Source organism: Microcaecilia unicolor, chromosome 11 (assembly GCF_901765095.1).
Source record: "Microcaecilia unicolor chromosome 11, aMicUni1.1, whole genome shotgun sequence".
NCBI classification, from domain to species: domain Eukaryota; kingdom Metazoa; phylum Chordata; class Amphibia; order Gymnophiona; family Siphonopidae; genus Microcaecilia; species Microcaecilia unicolor.
Genome location: NC_044041.1, coordinates 207,032,154 through 207,041,298, shown reverse-complemented (window position 1 = coordinate 207,041,298; position 9,145 = coordinate 207,032,154).

Here is a 9,145-nt window from a genome sequence, read left to right as displayed (position 1 = left end):
TATTCCCAGTGCTGTCATAGCATTTTCAATTTCAGGTTTTCCTGTTTGACCTGGCTATGCATAATAACATAAGAATAGCCATACTGAGTCAGACCGATGGTCCATCTAACCTAGTATCCTGTTTCCAACAGTGGCCAATCCAGGTCACAAGTACTTGGCAGAAACCCAAATAGTAGCAACCTTCCATGCCACCAATCCCAGGGCAAGCAGTGGCTTCCCCATGTCTATCTTATAGCAGACTATGGACTTTTCCTCGAGGAACTCGTCCAAACCTTGTTTAAGCCTAACCCGTTACAACTTTTGGCAACAAGTTCCATTGCTTACCTATTTGTTGAGTGAAAAAATATTTCCTGCTATTCGTTTTAAAAGTATTACCATGTAACTTCATTGAGTGTCCCCCTAGTCTCTGTACTTTTTGAAAGTGTAAAATACTGATTCACTTTTACCTGTTCTACACAACTCAGGATTTTGTAGACCTCTATCAAGTTTCAAGTGTAATGGTTATTTGATATAATGTCCTTAGCTTGATCTTCAGAGAGGTTTACACTATCTATCTAAAAAAAATCCCCTCCTCCCTCTTAAGTCATCTTTTTTTCTGAAGAGCCCTAACAGCTGTAGGTTTTCCTCATATGGGTAGAGTTCCATCCCCACAAAACACTAACTTGTTGCATAGAGTGTACCTACAAGCACCGGAGTGCCTGGTGATAATGGATGCAAGTCTGAGCAGTTGTAGGAGTGGAGGGGGGGGCACTGCTGGAGCAAAATGGCACAAGTTAAATAGTTGGTACATAACTACTGCCACACTGGGACAGACCAATGGTCCATCAAGCCCAGGAAGTGAACTGGCCATCAACCACCTGGAGTTCAGTGCTATTCACTTGGTGCTCCATAAGCTCCTGCTGATGATTCTGAACAAGGCGGTGTGGATTTTGTCTGAAAATGTGTCAGCAGTGGCATATGCCAATCATCAGGGACTTATCAGGAGTCAGCATGTGGTGGTAGAAGCGAGCCTGCCAATGCGCTGGGCAGAAAGGCACGTACGAATGGCAGCAGTTCACCACCTAGTGGTAGAACCAAGACATGTAAGTAAGAAGTTATACTATACACTCTGGATGTTTATTATTTAATTCACATCTTGTAATGAATTAATCTGAGTTCAGTCTCCTAATATATGTATGTACCATCATACAAGTCTCCTAATATATGTATGTACCATCATACAAAACACATAGCTTATAAAAATAATAGATAAATTTATTTACAAGAGTAATGTGCAAACAAATGAATAAAGACAGAAATAATAACAGTAACATGTAATATTTAGAAAATCACAGAATAAAAGTAAAATATCCGTTCTTTAAAATGCTGTACTGAACTAATCAGGTCTGAGCTGTAACAAACACACAGAGCTCCCTATGGCACACAATTAGGCCATCTGTCCATTACCCAAGGGAAAGCAATTACATAGCCTGACTTATGACCTTCATGATAAGGCAAGTCTACCCTTGGGAAACAGCTGGGCTGCAAACAGTGTATGACGTGTTCCAACGAAGATCAGTGAGTTTTGTCAGCCAAAGAAAAGCCAGTTGTGGTAGTCATGATAGAAAAGATAAAGTCAGGTCAGATGTTGTTTTTGATGGGCTGAGTTAATGCCTTTTATACCATTATGATAAAAGGCTGTCGCTGATGTTTCGATAAAATCGGGCTAGATAACTGGTTGTGTCCTGTATGTTATGGTTTGCGAAACCACAAGAATGTCTCTTGTTGTCACTCTTGATACCCTTCTCGAAACTCTGGGCTCTGAAAAGATTAGAGATCAACCTTTTAATGTCATTCTTGGTGCTCTCTCTGAATTCTGGCTCCAAACAGTAACCAAGAAACTTACATACTTCATAGTTTTGCTTCAGAAGACTGCTCAACAGAGTCATAAGCATACAAAACATCCTTATGGCAGCAGAGTTCTAAGAGCAGCAAAGGTCTCTGCATTGTAAAGTACTGCAGACTTGATGACATGTATCCATAATCTCACAGGTATCAGTCAACTTCTGTAACGTACTAGTAGTGGCAGGGGTCCTTCCCCTACAGGCACCTGGTGAACTTGTCAACAATTCTTGTGGCCGGAGTGGATAACGTCCAAGCAGACTTCTGAGCAGGCACACACTGGTTTGTGAGGAGTGAAGGCTAGTGGACACAGCCTTCAACTGCATTTTTCAGTGCTTGGTGGTCCACACAGTGGACCTAGTAGCAAGTAGTGAAAATGCCAAGGTGCCCATGTTCTTCAGTTACAGATGCCTTGATACAGCCTTGGCCAAGGAACTGTCTATTGGATGTATTTCTACCGCGGCCTTTGAGAAGGGTAGTTCAGAGAATGGAGAGACACTCAGGGCTAGTCATTGTCATGGTTTCAGATCTGCCAAGGAGGCTGTGATGTGGGGGATCTCACGAGGCTGAAAACAGAAGATCCCCCTACCACTCCCAAAAGTAGAAGGCCTACTACTCCAGGATCCAATCCAGATACTGGATGTGTCCCCATTCCAGCTTACTGCCTGGTTCTTGAGAGGGTAAAGGTTCCAGAAGACAGGATATTCCAGTTGAGTAACATTGGCTCTTTTGCATTACAGGTCAATTTCTCTCTCTCTCATGTTTGAGAGTGAAGAATGTTTGAGGTGTAATGTCAGAAGTGTAGCATTAGTGTATTTTGTTCTTCACTGTCAGATGTTTTGGATTTTCTTCAGGATAGCTATTTGGCCCTGAGCTCTCTTCATGTGCAGACAGCAGCCATTGTGTGCTACGGAGGGAGCAACCTTTGTGTCTTACCTGCACACTGGGCAGTTCTTAAAGGGTGCGAAGTAGCTGAGGCTCACCACCACCACCATCTAGCAGTGTCCCTGTGGGACCTAAACTTTGTGTTTTTGGCATTGAAGGCATCCTTTGAGCCTCTTCAGGAGATATCCTTTAAAGAGTGTTCCTCGTGGTGATATGTTCAGCCAGGCAGATCTTGGAGTTGCAAGCCTTATATTGCAGGGAACCCTTCCCTGTGATTACTGAGGGAAAAGTGGTGCTGCATCCAGTTCCCTCCTTTTTGCCTAAGCTGGTATTCCTTGTTTCATATTAACCAGTGTCTGTCTTCCAGTGTTGTTACTTGAACTAAGGAGTTTAGGCATTTGGTTCATCTGTTTTGTTTGGAGGACAAAGGAAATGTGAGACAGCGTCGAAGATGACAGTGACCTGCTGGATTAAGAAGGCTGTTGGTTCAGCAGAAAACAGTGCCTGCAGCTTTGAAAGCACTTAACTAGGATGTAGGCTGCCACTTGGGCACAGCACAGTTTGGTTCCAATGAAGGAGTGTTGTATGGCTGCCATCTGGTCATCCTTGCATTCCTTGGCGCAAAATTACAGACTGGATGTCTAACCTTGGTAGCAAACAGCCTTTGGGGCGAGTGTGTCTAGATATCTCCTTCTGTAGATACTGCTTGGGTCCTTCTCATGTGTTTGGACAGGTCTGGAGGGATAAAGAGGAAGAAGAAATTCAAGGCTTACCTGCTAATTGTCTTTCTTCAGATCCCTCCAGACCAGTCCAGGAACCACTTGGATTACAGAGGTTGGCATCCTGCCTCAGAACTGGCGTTAGCAGTTGCTCCCATTAGGCTCTGGTTCTGAATGGCTGAGATTAGTTTAGCTAAGCTGTGGCTCGAAAGTTAGCTAGCTATTCTTGTTTTCCTGAAGGGACGTATTGCTACATTTGTTACAAATATACTAGCTAACCGTGAACTGCATAGAGCCCTATACAAGGCGACTCCATCAAACCAATGGTTTTGCCTCGATCTGCTGGTAGGAGAGCATCTGGACTGGTGAGGAGAGACTCAACAAAAGAAAATTAGCAGATAAAGTGAAGATACTTACCTGTAGCAGGTATTCTCCAAGGACAGCAGGTTGATTGTTCTAACATGTGGGTCGACGTCCGCGTTGGCCCAGGAATCGGCAAATTTTTGCAAGCAAAAAAGTAAAGTTTTGCCAGAGTCTTCTGGCGCGTGAACAGCGTGCACCGCGCATATGCGGACAACTTCCTGCCCGTCGCGTGAGCGTGCCTCTTCAGTTTAATCAAAAAGCATAAATTGAAATAAACAACAACTCCAAAGGGGAGGTGGGCGGGTTTGTGAGAACAATCAGCCTGCTGTCCTCGGAGAATACCTGCTACCTATAAGTATTTTCGCTTTCTCCGAGGACAAGCAGGCTGCTTGTTCTCACACGTGGGGTATCCCCAGCAACCAGGCTCACTCAAAACAATGAACATTGGTCAACTGGGCCTCGCAACGGCGAGGACATAACATAGATTGACCTGAAACCATAAACAACTGAGAGTGCAGCCTGGAACAGAACAAAAATGGGTCTAGGGGGGTGGAGTTGGATTCTAAACCCCGAACAGATTCTGCACCACCGACTGCCCAAATCAACTGTCCCGTCGGGTATCCTGCTGAAGGCAGTAGTGAGATGTGAATGTGTGGACTGATGACCACGTTGCAGCCTTGCAAAAATCCTCAATGGAGGCTGACTTTAAGTGAGCCACTGACGCAGCCATGGCTCTAACATTATGAGCCGTGACATGGCCCTCTTAAGACAGCCCAGCTTGGGCATAAGTGAAGGAAATGCAATCTGCTAGCCAATTGGAGATTGTGCGTTTTCCGATGGCAACTCCCCTCCTGTTGGGATCGAAACAAACAAACAACTGGGCGGACTGTCTGAAGGGCTTCGTCCGCTCCACGTAAAAGGCCAATGCTCTTTTGCAGTCCAAGGCATGCAAACTGCTTTCGCCAGGGCGGGTATGAGGACAGGGAAAGAATGTTGGCAAGACAACTGACTGGTTCAGATGGAACTCCGACACCACCTTTGGCAAGAACTTAGGGTGCGTGCGGAGGGCTACTCTGTTATGATGAAACCTGATATAAGGTGCCTGCACTACCAAGGCATGAAACTCACTGACCCTACGAGCTGAAGTAACAGCCACCAAGAAAATGACCTTCCAGGTCAAGTACTTCAGATGGCAGGAATTCAGTGGCTCAAAAGGAGCTTTCATCAGCTGGATGAGAAAGACGTTGAGATCCCATGACACTGGTGGAGGTTTGACTGGGGGCTTTGACAAAAGCAAACCTCTCATGAAGCGAACAACTAAAGGCTGTCCAGAGATAGGCTTACCCTCTACACGGCGATGATAAGCACTAATCGCACTAAGGTGAACTCTTATGGAGTTGGTCTTGAAGGTATTCAAGCAGGGTCTGTGTAGGACAAGAAAGAGGATCTAGGGCCTTGCTGTCACACCAGACGACAAACCTCCTCCATTTGTAAAACCTCTTTGTCGAATCTTTCCTGGAAGCAAGCAAGACATGGGAGACACCCTCTGAAAGACCCAAGGAGGCGAATTCTAAGCGCTCAACATCCAGGCCGTGAGAGCCAGAGACTGGAGGTTGGTATGCAGAAGCGACCCCTTGTTCTGGGTGATGAGGGTTGGAAAACACTCCAATCTCCACGGTTTCTCGGACAACTCCAGAAGAAGAGGGAACCAAATCTGACGCGGCTAGAAGGGCGCAATCAGAATCATGGCTCCGCAGTCTTGCTTGAGTTTCAGCAAAGTCTTCCCTACTAGAGGTATGGGAGGATACTAATACAGAAGGCCTGTTCCCCAAAGAAAGGAGAAAGGCATCTGACGCTAGTCTGTCGTGGGCCTGAAGCCTGGAACAGAACTGAGGGATCTTGTGATTGATCTGAGTGGCAAAAAGATCCACCGAGGGGGTACCCCACACTCGGAAGATCTTGCGGATTACTCCCATGTTCAGTGACCACTCGTGAAGTTGCATTATCTTGCTCAGCCTGTTGGCCAGACTGTTGTTTACACCTGCCAGATAAGTGGCTTGCAGAAACATGCCGTGACGGCGCGCCCAAAGCCACATCTGGACGGCTTCCTAACACAGAGGGCGAGATCCGGTGCCCCCCTGCTTGTTGGTGTAATACATGGCAATCTGATTGTCTGTCTGAATCAATATGATTTGGTTGGACAGCTGGTCTTTGAAAGCCTTTAGAGTGTTCCAGATCGCTCACAATTCCAGGAGATTGATCTGAAGACCTTTTTCCTGAAAGGACCAAGATCCTTGAGTGTGAAGCCCATCTACATGAGCTCCCCACCCAGGAGGGATGCATCTGTCGTCAGCACTTTTTGTGGCTGAGGAATTTGGAATGGATGCCCCCAAGGTCAAATTGGATTGAATCGTCCACCACTGCAGAGAATTCCAGAAGTCGGTGGACAGTTGGATTACATCTTCTAGACTCCCCACAGCTTGATACCAATGGGAAGCTAGGGTCCACTGAGCCGATCTTATGTGTAGATGTGCCATGGGAGTCACATGAACTGTGGAGGCCATGTGCTCCAGAAGTCTCAACATCTGCCGAGCTGTGATCTGTTGAGACGCTCGAACTATGGACACCAGGGACAGGAGGTTGTCTGCCCTTGACTCGGGAAGATAAGCTTGAACTGTCTTTGTGTTCAACAGGGCTCCAATGAATTCCAACTTTTGCACTGGAGTGAGATGGGACTTGGGGTAATTGATCATGAACCCCAGTAGTTCTAGCACCTGAATAGTCATTCGCATGGACTGCTGAGCGCCTTCCTTCGAGGTGCTCTTCACCAGCCAATCGTCGAGATAAGGGAACACATGCATTCCCAGTCTGCGCGGCGACGCTGCGACTACCGCCAGGCACTTTGTGAGTGCTCTGGGCGCAGACGCCAGACCAAAAGGCAGCACACAGTACTGAAAGTGCTGCTTTCCCAGCCGAAATTGAAGATACTTCCTGTGAGCTGGAAGTATCGAGATATGTGTGTAAGCATCCTTTAAGTCCAGAGAGCATAGCCAATCGTTCCCATGGGAAGAAGGGGGCCCAGAGAAACCATCCTGAACTTTACTCAAACCAGAAATTTGTTCAGGCCCCTTAGGTCTAGGATGGGACGCATTCCCCCTGTCTTTTTCTGCACAAGGAAGTACCTGGAATATAATCCCAGCCCTTCTTCCCCTGGTGGAACGGGTTCGACCACACTGGCCTTTAGAAGGGCGGAGAGTTCCTCTGCAAGTACCTGCTTGTGCTGGGAGCTGTACGATTGAGCTCCCAGAGGGCAATTTGGAGGTTTGGATTCCAGATTGAGAGTGTATCCTAACCGGACTATTTGCAGAACCCACCGGTCGGAGGTTATGAGAGGCCACCTTAGGTGAAAAAACATCAACCTCCCTCTAACCGGCAAGTCGTCCTGTATGGACACTTTTATTGAGGCTATGCTGAACTGGAGCCAGTCAAAAGCCCGTCCCTTGCTTTTGCTGGGGAGCAGTATGGGCCTTAGTCGCATGCTGTTGATGAGAACGAGCACGCTGGGGTTGAACTTGTACAGGCTGCCAAGAAGCAGGAGTGTACCTACGCCTAGAATAGGTATAGGGAGCACTCCTCCTCCCGCCAAAAAGCCTCCTAGATGAGGAGGAAGTAGCAGAAGGCGCCCAGTGGGAGAGAGAATCCATAGCATCATTATGGTTCTTGATTTGATCAACTAGATCCTCTTTTTCACCAAAATGATTGTCTCCCCCCCCCCCCCCCCCCGGCAAGGAACATCCGCCATTCGCTGCTGGACAAAATGATCCAGGTCAGAAACACGCAGCCATGAGAGTCTGTGCATCACTTTACCCTGAGCAGCGATCCTGGATGCCACGTCAAAAGTAACCCTGGCCAGGAATTTGCGACACGCCTTCTGCTGCCTGACCACCTGGTGTAAAGTCTCGGCCAGCTCCGTAGGGAGTGCATCAACCAATCTGGATAGTTGACGTATCGAGTCCCGCAAGTGTATGCTTGTGAAGAGCTGGTATGACTGGATCTTGGCAGCGAGCATAGCAGTCTGATATGTCTTCCTCCCAAAAGAATCAAGAGTCCTAGCTTCTTTGCCTGGGGGCGCCGAAGCATAGTCTCTAGTACTCCTGGCTCTCTTGAGGGCGGAGTCCACCACCATGGAATTGTGGGATAACTGGGACCTCATCAACCCAGGTTCACCATGGATCCGATACTGGGATTCAGCTTTTTTTGGGACTACCGGGCCAGACAGAGGGGCTGACCAGTTTCGCATAAGGACTTCCTTCAGTACCTTATGCAGAGGAACTGTCACAGCCTCTTTAGGTGGAGAAGAATAATCCAAGACCTTGAGCATCTCAGTCCTGGGCTCATCCTCAACCTCCACAGGGAAGGGAATAGCGGTAGCCATTTCCCGGACAAAATAGGAAAAGGACAGACTCTCCGGTGGAGATAGTCTCCTTTCTAGCGGAGGGGAAAAATAAGAGGGAATCCCAAAGGACTCATCAGAAGAGAAGTACTTGGGATCCTCATCGGACTCCCACGAATGCTCCTGCTCAGTGTCGGATAAAACCTGAGTTAAGGTGCTTCGACACTGGACCTGCCTCGACGCCAAGGAACGATGTCCTCTATGGCGATGTTGAGAGGCCAATGCCCGGTCCGACTGTGGCGAAGCTGCCTCCACCAACGACGAAGGGGAGTCAACCTGGGTGGCAGCCGACGTCGACGCCGCAGGCGGCATCGCAATCGGGGTAAAGGGCCAGAAACTGCTGTAGCAGATGGTAGAGAAGGTGCAAGTACCCTCAACATCAAAGCTGATTGACGTAGCAGTCCCTCCAGAAGTTCTGGAAACAAGGCCCAGATGCGCTCATTGAGAGCTGCCACTGGAGAAGGCTGCGGGATTGGTGGGACAGGCCAGAATCCGTGGAGGCTTGGGGGCAGGTACCGGGCTACTGGGAGACTGACACATTGGCACCTCCTGCATCGAGGAGGAGCGATCCTCTTGGCACTGACGCTTCTTGGGTGCTGACTCTCTCGATGCCCCGGAGCTCCCGGTACCGTGTGTTGAAGGAGACCAATGATGGTGCTTCTTCGCCTTCGCTCGTCATCGAGACTCCTCGGTACCGATGAGGATGTGGAATCCTCACGTCTCCTCGGGGCCGGGTATCACGAAGGCCGGTCCCGAGGGGCCTGCATAACAGAAGGCCTCGAGGCAGGTAGAGACCCACTCGACGCCTCACTGCTCCCAGAATGTCTCTCAGTAGCCATTACCT